This window comes from Ranitomeya variabilis, chromosome 1 (genome assembly GCF_051348905.1).
Source record: "Ranitomeya variabilis isolate aRanVar5 chromosome 1, aRanVar5.hap1, whole genome shotgun sequence".
Lineage (NCBI taxonomy): Eukaryota > Metazoa > Chordata > Amphibia > Anura > Dendrobatidae > Ranitomeya > Ranitomeya variabilis.
The window spans coordinates 393,319,850-393,334,063 of NC_135232.1; the positions used below are offsets into that span (position 1 = coordinate 393,319,850).

At 43.9% G+C, this 14,214-nt stretch overlaps 1 protein-coding gene across 3 annotated transcripts in view; it reads left to right on the plus strand.

The window, feature by feature from the left end:
* The window catches only part of KANK1 (KN motif and ankyrin repeat domains 1), a 356,154-nt gene that overhangs the window by 59,148 nt on the left and 282,792 nt on the right, over positions 1–14,214 (plus strand). Inside the window, exon 2 of one of the 3 annotated variants that reach the window (XM_077249102.1) lies at positions 5,558–5,631. The exons of the other annotated variants lie outside the window; for them this stretch is intronic. The gene's annotated coding sequence lies outside the window, so the exon portion shown is untranslated. The remainder of the gene's footprint in view (positions 1–5,557; positions 5,632–14,214) is intronic. 3 annotated transcript variants of the gene reach the window in all.

The window sequence follows — 14,214 nt, forward strand, 5'->3', positions numbered from 1 at the left end:
TTTTTTTCTCGCAGGCTTGCAAAGCCGACATCTAATGGATTTATGTGCTCAAATGTTCGGTAAAACATATATATAGTATATATATATATATATATATATATATATATATATATATATATACTAGATTGTGGCCCGATTCTAACGCATCGGGTATTCTAGAATATGCATGTCCCCGTAGTATATGGACAATGATGATTCCAGAATTCGCGGCAGACTGTGCCCGTCGCTGATTGGTCAAGGCAACCTTTATGACATCATCGTCGCCATGGCAACCATTATGACATCTACGTCGATACTGTGCCCGTCGCTGATTGGTCGAGACGAATTCGCGGCAGATTGTGCCCGTCGCTGATTGGTCGAGGCAACCTTTATGACATCATCGTCGCCATGCTGTGCCCGTCGCTGATTGGTCGAGGCAACCTTTATGACATCATCGTCGCCATGCTGTGCCCGTCGCTGATTGGTCGAGGCCTGGCGGCCTCGACCAATCAGACATGCGGGATTTCCACGACAGACAGACAGAAAAACCCTTAGACAAATATATATATATATATATATGTCTGTATTTATATTTAATTCAGCGCGATGTATGTGAAAAGCCGGTAATTCAATTGCCGGCTTTTCATTTCTCCTTCCCAAACCCGACATGATATGAGACATGGTTTACATACAGTAAACCATCTCATATCTTTTTTTTTTTCATATTCCACACTACTAATGTTAGTAGTGTGTATGTGCAAAATTTGGGCGCTGTAGCTGCTAAAATAAAGGGTTAAATGGCGGAAAAAAATTGGCGTGGGCTCCCGCGCAATTTTCTCCGCCAGAGTGGTAAAGCCAGTGACTGAGGGCAGATATTAATAGCCTAGAGAGGGTCCATGGTTATTGGCCCCCCCTGGCTACAAACATCTGCCCCCAGCCACCACAGAAAAGGCACATCTGGAAGATGCGCCTATTCTGGCACTTGGCCACTCTCTTCCCACTCTCGTGTAGCGGTGGGATATGGGGTAATGAAGAGTTAATGTCACCTTGCTATTGTAAGATGACATTAAGCCAGATTAATAATAGAGAGGCGTCAATTATGACACCTATCCATTATTAATCCAATAGTTACGAAATGGTTAATAAGACACACACACATAATTACAAAGTCCTTTAATGAAATAGACACAGGTTGTTGGACCCTCGTTCTGTAACAAAGTAAACAAAAAATCAACAATATCTCATACCTTCCAATGAGCAGTCACGTCCCACGAAGTAAATCCATCTGAAGGGGTTAAATCATTTTACAGCCAGGAGCTGTGCTAAAGCACTCGCTCCTGCCTGTAAACCCCCGGGTACTGAATGGAAAGCAGAGTGATCTGTACTTACATTGTCGCGGTGAGGCGCCCTCTGCTGGATGTCCTCATATGAACTCGAGCGTGAGAACTTTTCCAAGGCTCCAGTTCATGAGGACATCCAGCAGAGGGCGCCTCACCGCAACTCAATGTAAGTACAGATCACTCTGCTTTCCATTCAGTACCCGGGGTTTACAGGCAGGAGCGAGTGCTTTAGCATAGCTCCTGGCTGTAAAATGATTTAACCCCTTCAGATGGATTTACTTCGTGGGACATAACGACGGAAGGTATGGAATATTGTTGTTTGTTTTGTTAACTTTGTTTCAGGACGATGGTCTTCAGGTGGATTAAGAGTCTAATAAAATATTACAACACCCTGTGTCTTTATTTCATTAAAATACTTTGTAATTATGTGTGTGTTTTATTAACCATTTAGTACTATTGGATTAATAATGGATAGGTGTCATAATTGACGCCTCTCCATTATTAACCTGGCTTAATGTCACCTTACAATAGCAAGGTGACTTTAACCCTTCATTACCCCATATCCCACCATGGGAAGAGAGTGGCCAAGTGCCAGAATAGGCGCATCTTCCAGATGTGCCTTTTCTGGGGTGGATGGGGGCAGATGTTTTTAGCTGGGGGGGCCAATAACCATGGACCCTCTCTAGGCTATTAATATCTGCCCTCAGTCACTGGCTTCACCACTCTGGCGGAGAAAATTGCGCGGGAGCCCACGCCAATTTTTTCCGTGATTTTTCCCTTTATTTTACAAGCTACAGGGCCCAAATTTTGCACATACACACTACTAACATTAGTAGTGTGGAATATGCAAAAAAAGGGATATGAGATGGTTTACTGTATGTAAACCATGTCTCATATCATGTCGGGTTTGTGAAGGAGAAATGAAAAGCCGGCAATTGAATTACCGACTTTTCACTAACACCGCTGCGCATTTCTCGCAAGTCACACTGCTGGTCCATGTGGAATCCGTATTTTTCTCGCCCCCATAGATTTTCATTGGCGATTTTTTTTTTTTTTTTTTTTTTTTTTTTTTTTGCGCAATACGGTGACAAACGCAGCATGCTGCGATTTTCTACGGCCTTATAATACGGATCAGTAAAATACGGCTGATAGGAGCTGGGACATAGGGAATCATTGGGCCGTGTGTTATGCGTATTTTACGGGTGTATTTTCTGCGCTCATACGTCCGTAAAACTCACTAGTGTGAGGCCGGCCTAACACTGAGACCCAGTTTATATAGGAGATGGGAGTGGCTATGTGCACACGCCGCGGATCGTCAGCGGATTGGCCGCTGCAGATTCACAGCAGCTTTCCATGTGTTTACAGTACCATGTAAACCTATGGAAAACAAAATCCGCAGTGCACATGCTGCGGAAAATACCGCATGGAAACGCTGCGTTTGTTCCGCAGCATGTCAGTTCTTTGTGCGGATTCCGCAGCGGTTTACACCTGCTCCATAATAGGAATCTGCAGGTGTAAAACCGCAGGTGAAATCCGCACAAAAACCGCAAAAAAACGCTGTAAATCCACAGTGCGGATTTACCAAAATCAGTCCGGAAAAATCTGCAGAGTAATCCGCAGCGTGTGCACGTAGCCTTAACTCAGAAAAGCTTCCAGGAACTATCAACTGAGCAGATTAACCCCTGCTTTCACAGTTTAATATGAAGGTGAAGTGCTTCTAATCAGTGCAGGAGTAGGAGAAATCACATGCTGCGGTCTTCTGGCTCCTCCCTGTTGCGGTAAACCCATGATACCTGTTGATTTGTAGCCTAGTGCATTCAATTGGGGCTAAAAATCATTTTTGCAATTGCTTCACACAGTTTGCGTCTACATTACTGTCTGTTGTTGGTTGCAGAATGAGGTAGCTGGGTTGACCACACTTTCTGTAGTTTGTCAGATGCCTAGAGGACACGATATTGCAGCACTTACTATTAGCCTGGGGTCTCATTAGCATATGGCATCCGATGCGAGAGCATATGATGCAATATGTTAACCCCTTCACCCCCGGAGCTTTTTTCGTTTTCGGTTTTTGCTCCACCCCTTCCCAGAGCCATAACTTTTTTATTTTTCCGTCAATATAGCCATGTGAGGGCTTATTTTTTGCAGGACAAGTTGTACTTTTGAACGATGCCATTGGTTTTACCATGCCGTGTAACAGAAAACGGGAAAAAAATTCCAAGTGTGATGAAATTGAAAAAAAAGTGCAATCTCACACTTGTTTTTTGTTTGGCTTTTTTGCTAGGTTCACCAAATGCTAAAACTAACCTGCCATTATGATTCTCCAGGTCATTACGAGTTCATAGACACCTAACATGCCTAGGTTATGTTTTATCTAAGTGGTGAAAAAAAATTCCAAACTTTGCTAAAAAAAAACAAAACGCGATTTTCTGCTACCCGTAGCGTCTCCAATTTTCGTGATCTGGGGTCGGGTGAGGGCTTATTTTTTGCGTGCCAAGCTGGCGTTTTTATTGATACCATTTTGGTGCAGATACGTTTTTTTGATCGCCCGTTATTACATTTTAATGCAATGTCGCGGCGACCAAAAAACGTAATTTTGGCGTTTTGATTTTTTTTCTCGCTACTCCATTTAGCGATCAGGTTAATCCTTTGTTTTTATTGATAGATTGGGCGATTCTGAACGCCGCAATACCAAATATGTGTAGGTTTGATTTATTTTTTATTGTTTTATTTTGATTGGGGCGAAAGGGGGGTGATTTGAACTTTTATATTTTTTATTTTTTTATATTTTTAAACACTTTTTTTTTTTTTTTTAAATTTTGGCATGCTTTAATATCCTCCATAGGAGGCTAGAAGCATGCACTACACGATCGCCTCTGCTACATAGAGGTGAAGTACAGATCACCTCTATGTAGTAGAAATGGTGGTGTACTTTGAGCGCCGACCACAGGGTGGCGCTCAAAGCAATCGGCCATCAACAACCATAGAGGTCTCAAGGAGACCTCTGGTTGTTATGGCAATGCACCGCTGACCCCCGATCATGTGACGGGGGTCAGCGGTGGGGGGGCCTCCGGCCGCGCGGCCGGGAGCGCTAGTTAAATCCGCTGTCAGCGCTTGACGGCGGCATTTAACTAGTTAATGGGCGCGGGCGGATCGCGATTCCGCTCGCGCTCATTGCGCGCACATGTCAGCTGTACAAAACAGCTGACATGTCGCGGCTTTGAGGTGGGTTCACCACCGGAGCCCACCTCAAAGCGGGGGATCTGCCAGCTGACGTACTATTCCGTCAGCTGGCAGAAAGGGGTTAATGACACTCTTCTCATGCTGTGCTGCAAGTGTAAGCTGTGTGTCAATGCTCTGTGCTCCAATCCTTTCGCATGAGAGCATCGCAGCACAGCTATGACGGAGAAATTAATCTCCTTTGCTGCCTGCGTCGGCGGGAATCTCGCTGCACTTGGGTGATATCCAATTGCAGTGCCATGTTTTTCACATGCACCCATAGACTTAGGCTATGTGCACACGTTGCGGATTAGGCTTAGGAATTTCTGGTGCGGATTCTGTCTCTCCTGGCAGAAAACGCACCTGCGTTTTTTTGTGCGGTTCCGCAGCGTTTTTTAGTGTGTTTTTGCTGCGGTTTTCTTGCGGATTTGCTGCGTTTTTTACCCCTGCGGTTTTCTATAATGGAGTGGGTACAAAAACGCTGCAGATTTCTCAAAAAAGAAGTGACATGCTACTTCTTTTAAACCGCAGCGTTTCCGCAGCGGATTTTCCGCAACGTGTGCACAGCACTTTTTTTTTTTTCTCATTGATTTACATTGTACTGTAAATCAATTGCGGATCTGCAGCGTTTCTGCACTGCAAAAAACGCTGCGGATCCGCAGAGAATCCGCAACGTGTGCACATACCCTTATATGGGTGCTTGCGATCCGAATTTGGCATGCAATCGCAGCATGCTGCAATTATTATTTTTTTTTTTTTAAATGCTCCAATCGGATTGCTATAAGTCTGTAAATAATGCCACTGAGAACAGAAGCCTAGCATTAAATTGGTACAAATGCAGTCATGAACTGCATTCATCCAATTTAATCGCAAGTGGAAGCGAGACCTTTTAGGACTCATACTCATTTGCTAGAAAAACTGCCTTGTACTATCCAATAAAAAAATCGGGTTGCACTCTAAACAATGCTTATCTAGGAGTCCCTGCTCATCTGCTTTTTTTTTTTTTTCTCATTTCTCCTTAGATTGGACCGAGAAATTGCACCATGCTGCAATTGTCCTCGTATATCGGACAAAACTCGTCAATGCAAGTCAATGGGTGTGATTTAAGAAAAAAAATAAAGCACAACACTCAGACCATGCAAATGCCCTCTGATTTTTATACACCCATGTCCTTGAAAAACCCAACATTTCATCTGCTGCGTACAGTAAGGGTACCGTTACACTAAACGATTTACCAACGATCACGACCAGCGATACGACCTGGCCGTGATCGTTGGTAAGTCGTTGTGTGGTCGCTGGAGAGCTGTCACACAGACAGCTCTCCAGCGACCAACGATGCCGAAGTCCCCGGGTAACCAGGGTAAACATCGGGTTACTAAGCGCAGGGCCGCGCTTAGTAACCCGATGTTTACCCTGGTTACCATTGTAAATGTAAAAACAAAAACACTACATACTTACATTGCCATGTCTGTCGCGTCCCTCGCCGTCAGCTTCCCGCACTGACTGTGTCAGTGCCGGCCGTAAAGCACAGCACAGCGGTGACGTCACCGCTGTGCTCTGCTTTTACTTTACGGCCGGAGCTCACAGTCAGTGCGGGAAGCTGACGGCGAGGGACGTGACAGTCACAGGAATGTGAGTATGTAGTGGTTTTTTTTTTTTTTGTTTTTTTTTTTTACATTTATAATGGTAACCAGGGTAAACATCAGGTTACTAAGCGCGGCCCTGCGCTTAGTAACCCGATGTTTACCCTGGTTACAAGCGAACACATCGCTGGATCGGTGTCACACACACCGATCCAGCGATGACAGCGGGTGATCCAGCGACGAAATAAAGTTTCAAACGATCTGCTACGACGTACGATTCTCAGCGGGGTCCCTGATCGCAGTAGCGTGTCAGACACAGCGAGATCATATGTATATATCGCTGGAACGTCACGGATCGTGCCGTCGTAGCGACCAAAGTGCCACTGTGAGACGGTACCCTAAATTCAGAGCAAGAAAAGTTAGAATAGATATGGATATAAATGTCAGTCACATTATTACAGTGCTTGTGTAGCTTACTGTTCATGTATTGGATTACTAAATAAATTATTTTCTGAAAAAAAAAATAAATAAATAAAAAAAAAATGGCGTGGGATCCTCCAAAATTTAATTGGCCCGCAGAGAGAAAGCAGACAGCTGGGGGGCAGAGGTTTATAGCCTTTCAAGGGGGTAATGCCCATGGAGCTTCCCAGACTATTAGTATCAGCTCACAGCTATGTACTTGGACTTTACTGGTTATTAAAATGAGGGAACTTCCAAAGAAAGATGAAGTAGGGTCCCCTTATTATTAATAAACAGCGAAGGCTAGGCAGACAGCTGTAGCCTGAAACACTGCTCAAAAAATAAAGAAAACACTTAAACCGCACAATGTAACTCCCAAGTAAATCACTCATCTGTGAAATCAACCTGTCCAATTATGATGCAACACTGATTGTGAATCAATTTCTCCTGTTGTGCAAATGGTTCTGCAGGGGGTGACCACAAACCATTTCTCTGTTCTCATCCTTTTTGACTGTTTTGGTCACTTTTGTATTTTGTCATTGTTCCCTTCCCTAGAGGTACTGTAGAGTAGCATGAGGTGGTGTCTACAACCCACAGAACTTGCTTAGTTAGTGCAGCTCATCTGGGATGGCACATCAAGGCAACAACCCAGCAGCAGGACTGCTACCACTTCCTGACTGCAAGGAGGAGCAGTTCCAAAGCCCTGCAAAATGTCCTCTAGCAGGCCACCAACATCCATGCATCTGCTCAAACTGTCAGAAACAGACTCCATTAGGGTGGTATGTGGGCCGATGTCAACAAGTGGGTGTTGTACTTACAGCCCAACACCGTGCAGGGCAATTGACATTTGCAGAGAACACCAGGATTGGCAGATTCGACATTGACACCCTGTGCTCTTCACTTATAAAAGCAGGCTCGCACTGAGCACATGTGACAGAGTCTGGAGATGCCGTGGAGAACGTTCTGCTGCCTCCAACATTCTTCAGCATGGCCAGTTTGGCAGTGAGTCAGTACTGATGTGGGGAGGCATTTTGTTGGCGTTCCACACAGCCCTCCATGTGCTAACCAGAGGTACACTGACTGCCCTTAGGTTACAGGATTAGATCCTTAGACCCATTGTGAGACCATATAGAGGTGCAATGGACCCTGGGTTCCTTTTTGATGCATGACCATGCTAGGCCTCATGTGGCTGAAATGTGTCCGCAGTTCCTGCATGATGAAGGCATTGATGCTGTGGACTGGCCTGAACTTCCCTAGACCTGAATCCAATTGATCACATCTGGGACCTCACGTCTCCACCCACCAATGCCACATTGCATCACAAACTGTCAAGGAGATTACTGATGTTTTAATGCAGGTCTGAGAGGAGATCCCTGAGGAGAATCTCCGCCGTCTCATCAGGAGCATGCCCAGGCATTGTAGGGAGTTCAGACAGGTACATCGAGGACTTTGTGTTCCCTTTATTTTTTGGGGGCAGTGTATTAATAGGCTAGGAAGGGGGCATGAATATTAGCCCCGTCCCAGACTAACACCAACTCTTAGCCGCCCCAGAAAAGGTGCATCCTTAAGATGCGCCAATTATGGCTCTTGGCCTTGCTCTTCCCACTTGCCCTGGTGAGCTGGCAAATGGGGTGATGGTATTGGGGTTGATGTCACCTTTGTTTTGGCAGCTGACGTCAAGCCCAGGGGTTAGTAATGGAGAGGCGTATATAGAGGCGTATATAAGACTCATTACTAACCCCATAGTCAAATTGCAAAAATAACACTCAGAATAAAGTCTTTTTTTATTTGAAAAAAATGACACTCCTTTTATTGAATTAAAATGAATCCATAACACTTTTTTACTCAACTTCACTCCCAATCCATTGAAGCCAATGTCCCCTGTAAAAAATGAAATATCAGCCGGCAGCTGTCTGCCTAGTCTTTGTTGGTTATTAATTATAAGGGGACCCTATGTCATTTTTTGGGGGGTACCCTATTTTAATTACCGTATATACTCTAGTATAAGCCGAGATTTTCAGCCCATTTTTTTTTAGGCTAAAAGTGCCTTTCTCGGCTTATACTCGAGTCATTGTCCCAGTGGGTCGGCGGGAGAGGCAGGAGTGGTGTCTGTCACATCATAATCGCCTGCTTCTCAGATGGTATCGGCGCCCGCAGCCCGCAGCTCTTCCTGTATTCAGCGGTCTCCTGGTACCGCTCATTAAAGTAATGAATATGGACGCGACTCCACTCCCATAGACGTGGAGCGCATATTCTAATGAGCAGCACCATGTGACCGCTGAACACAGGAAGATCTGGCGGCACTAGAGGCCATCTGAGAAGCAGAGACCGCGCCAGGAGGGTGAGTATAATGGGGGGGATGGTGAGCCATGCAATATTCACCTGTCCCCTTTCCACCGCCGGGCGCTGTCTTCTGCGTCCTCTGGCTGTGACGTTCAGGTCAGAGGGCACGATGACGTGGTTTGTACACGCTCTCTGCCTGAACAGTCACTGCAGAGACCCGAAAGACACAGCAGTGCACGGTGGCGGAACGGCGAGAGGTGAATATCGCAAGTGCCAGTGTCCTGAGCCAGCTGCAACTCCCGCAACTGGCCCCCATAGCGCGCTGGTATCCCCGCCTGCTTGGGACATCGGCACCAGACCCCAGTGACGAGGGGTGAGTATGTTGTTGTTGTTGTTTTGTTTTGGTTTTTTTCTTTTAATCGCAGCAGCAGCATATGGGGCATATTATTTTATGGAGCATCTTATGGGGCCATCATTAACCTTTTATGCAGCATTATATGGGGCATATTTTAATATTGAGCATCTTATGGGGCCCATCATGAACTTTATGGAGTATTTATATGGGGCGTATTTTGTATGGAGCATCTTATGGGGCCCATCATGAACTGTATGGAGCATTATATGGAGCTCCTGATTCATTTATATGATATTCAAAAACACTTAACATACTGATGTCTCAATTAATTTTACTTTTATTGATATCTATTTTTATTTTTTGAAATTTACCAGTAGCTGCTGCTTTTCCCACCATAGGCTTATACTCAAGTCATTAGGTTTTCCCAGTTTTTCGGGGCAAAAGTAGAGTTCTCGGCTTATACTCTAGTATATACGGTAATTATACAGCTGTGAGCTGATATTAAATGCCTTGGAAGCTCCATGGGTATTATCCCCCAGCTGTCCTCTTTCCCTCTGCTGGTTAATATAATTTTGGGGGATCCCACACCATTGTTTTCCGAAAACAATTTATTAATGAAATTTACAGTAAACTACACACACAGCACGGATTTATAGATTTCAATAAAATTTCTATCTATCTTGAAATAAATTAACATATGTGTATATTGTGTGTGTGTACGGTGAAGAATATTTGCTAGGAAAACTGTTTAAATAACATAGAGAATTACTCTATGCAATGCAAATTTAACATTAGCATTTACAATCGGATCGCTTTCGCATGTCAATCGGATGCTAGGTGATAAAGATCGCAATGTACTCAAATGAAAATTGCATGACACTTGCCCCACTTTTCTGGACCAATAGCGCACTTTTTTTTGTTTTGTTTACACACATACTCCACGATAAGCTTTTGATGTTGCAGATTTTCTGCACTTAAGTAAATTGTATTATTTGCGCTTTTTTTCATGCTTTTTTTGTCTTTTTTCGTGTGTGTCATGCTTTAAAGCTACTTTGTTTTGGATACTTCCTGGTATTAGCGTTTGACAAAGCTTTATTGATAGTCCTGTGGATTACTTGCGTTTCTGGAGCGGAAATGTACTAAAATCACGTGCATTTTTTTACCTGCGGATTTTCTGCATCTAATACACACACAAAACTCTGCGTACCCACAAAAGAAAATGACCTGATGAGGATTTAAAACATGCACCGCAGGTCAGTTTACGAGGAGCAAAAAACAAAAAGGCAAACTAGCAAATAAAATTTAAACTACTTTCCCCCCAAAAAATCACTGTAGGGAATTTAAAACTGCCAATTGTCTGGTTTATAGTGGTAAAAGTTACTCCCTCTCCCACATCATCATATTTATTTTCTTTTTATAAAGTTACACAATTTTTACACATTGCGACTTCTGCAAAAATGTCTTGCCTCTTTGTGCTACCTTTCTGTGTGTGAAGGTACCATAAAGGGGTTTTGTCTGCTAAAACATGTCTCTTTTATTCGCTATAGAGTTCTATTCCCCTCTCTCTCAAGAAGTAATTTTGCATATTAAAGGGAACCTGTCTCCCCCAAAATCGAAGGTGAGCTATGCCCACCAGCATCAGGGGCTTATCTACAGCATTCTGTAATGCTGTAGATAAGCCCTCAACGTCCTCGTAAGAAGATGGGAAGCCCCGGACCGCGATGCCCATCAGACCAGAACCGGACCGGGACCGCCCCTGGGTGAGTATAATCTAACCTCTTTTTCTCATCTTTCAGGATACATCGAGGACTTATCTACAGCATTACAGAATGCTGTAGATAAGCCCCTGATGCTGGTGGGCTTAGCTCACCTTCGATTTTGGGGGTGACAGGTTGCCTTTAAATCTCCCAGAGGAGCATTGCACAGCGAATCTGCCTCCTTACATTGGTATGCCAGAGCCAGTATGTCACTCTCCAGAAGGAAGAAACCTTTACTTGCAGATTTAACCCCTTTAATGACCACAATACATCTTTTTACTGACCTGAGATATAAGAGAATAGCATCTCCATACAGGTGACAATCCTGCAGGTATCAGCTGTACACTATAGTAGACATCACGCCCTGTTGCATCAGTCACGATCAGTGTCACACTGACAATGACCATTTAACCCCCTAGCTGCTGCTGTCAATAGTGACTGCAACATGTATATGATTAACAAGAGTGTGGGAGCTCCCACTTTATCCCCATCGGTACCCTGAGATTGATCCTGTGGTCCTGATGGTTGCCATAGCAATTCATGGGCAAATAATGGTCTTGGAGTCTGCCGGCTATAGTGACCTATTCAGAAGTTAGCGACATTTTAGGTGGTAAAGATATATATTTTTTTAAGTCCAGTCATGACAATTTGCATTAATTCCTGAAATGCCCCTGAAGGGTTAAACTATCTGACAGCAGCTTTGAATATGTTGACTGATGCTGTTTTGAAAATGGTATCACTTTTGGAGGGTTTTTATTATATAGGACCCCCAAAGTCACATCAAAACTGAATAGGTCCCTAAAAGAAAAGAAGAAAAAAATTTTTAAATTTCCTTGGAAAAAATTAAAAATGACTGCTACATTGTTTTCAACCTTCTAAAATGCCAACAAAATAAAATAACATTTTTATAAATGGTGCTGATGTAATGCAGACCTGAGGGAAATGTCACTTAACCCCTTCCTGACATCCGACGTACTATCCCGTCGAGGTGGGGTGGGCCCCCATGACCGCCGACGGGATAGTACGTCATACGCGATCAGCGGCGCTCACGGGGGGAGCGCCGCCGATCGCGGCCGGGTGTCAGCTGATTATCACAGCTGACATCCGGCACTATGTGCCAGGAGCGGTCACGGACCGCCCCCGGCACATTAACCCCCGGCACACCGCGATCAAACATGATCGCGATGTGCCGGCGGTGCAGGGAAGCATCGCGCAGGGAGGGGGCTCCCTGCGGGCTTCCCTGAGACCCCCGCAGCAACGCGATGTGATCGCGTTGCTGCGAGGGTCTTACCTCCCTCCCTGCAGCTCCCAGACCCGGATCCAAGATGGCCGCGGATCCGGGTCCTGCAGGGAGGGAGGTGGCTTCACAGAAGCCTGCTCAGAGCAGGCACTGTGAAGCAGCCTGCACTTTCCTCAGATCGGTGATCTGTCAGAGTGCTATGCAAACTGACAGATCACCGATCTGTATTGTCCCCCCCTGGGGCAAAGTAAAAAAGTTAAAAAAAAATTTTTCCAAATGTGTAAAAAAAAAAAAAAAAAAATATTCCAAAATAATGAAAAAAAAAATAAAATATTATTCCCATAAATACATTTCTTTATCTAAATAAAATAAAAAAAACAATAAAAGTACACATATTTAGTATCGCCGCGTCCGTAACGACCCAACCTATAAAACTGCCACACTAGTTAACCCCTTCAGTAAACACCGTAAGAAAAAAAAAAAAAAAACGAGGCAAAAAACAACGCTTTATTACCATACCGCCGAACAAAAAGTGGAATAACACGCGATCAAAAAGACGGATATAAATAACCATGGTACCGCTGAAAACGTCATCTTGTCCCGCAAAAAACGAGCCGCCATACAGCATCATCAGCAAAAAAATAAAAAAGTTATAGTCCTGAGAATAAAGCGATACCAAAATAATTATTTTTTCTATAAAATAGTTTTTATCGTATAAAAGCGCCAAAACATAAAAAAATTATATAAATGAGATATCGCTGTAATCGTACTGACCCGACGAATAAAACTGCTTTATCAATTTTACCAAACGCGGAACGGTATAAACGCCTCTCCCAAAAGAAATTCATGAATAGCTGGTTTTTGGTCATTCTGCCTCACAAAAATCGGAATAAAAAGTGATCAAAAATGGTCACGTGTCCGAAAATGTTACCAATAAAAACGTCAACTCGTCCCACAAAAAACAAGACCTCACATGACTCTGTGGACCAAAATGTGGAAAAATTATAGGTCTCAAAATGTGGAGACGCAAAAACTTTTTTGCTATAAAAAGCGTCTTTTAGGCTGGTTTCACACTTGCGTTTTTATCTGCATGCGTTTTTTTAAAAAACGCATGTGTGAAAAAACGCATGTAAACGTGGTAAAACGCATGCGTTTTTAGACGCATGCGTTTTTATAGAAAAACACAAGAAAACAAACAAACAAAAAAAACCCTACCCCTAACCCTACCCCTAACCTGAAATACGTGGCACTAAAATATACGTTTATATACGTATATAAGTGCCACGATATTTCAGTGGCCACGTATATAAGTGCCACGTATATAAGTGCCACGTATATAAGTGCCACGTATATAAGTGCCACGTATATAAGTGCCACGTACTTAAGTGCCACGTACTTAAGTGCCACGTACTTAAGTGCCACGTACTTAAGTGCCACGTATTTACGTGCCACGTATTTACGTGCCACGTATTTACGTGCCACGTATTTACGTGCCACGTATTTAAGTGCCACGTACTTAAGTGCCACGTATTTACGTGCCACGATATTTCAGTGCCACGTATAACCACATAGTTATAGTATTTATAGTACGTGGCACTGAAATACGTGGCACTGAAATATCGTGGCACTGAAACACGTGGCACTGAAACACGTGGCACTGAAACACGTGGCACTTAAATACGTGGCACTTAAATATGTGGCACTTAAATACGTGGCACTTATGACTGTCAGAAAATGTTCATTAAACGGTTAGAGGTGAGGTTAGGGGTAGGGTTAGGGTTACCGTTGGGATTAGGGTTAGGGGTGTGTTTGGGTTAGGGTTTCAGGTAGAATTGGGGAGTTTCCACTGTTCAGGCACATCAGGGGCTCTCCAAACGCGACATGGCGTCCGATCTCAATTCCAGCCAATTCTGCGTTGAAAAAGTAAAACAGTGCTCCTTCCCTTCCGAGCTCTCCCGTGCGTCCAAAAAGGGGTTTACCCCAACATATGGGTTATCAGCGT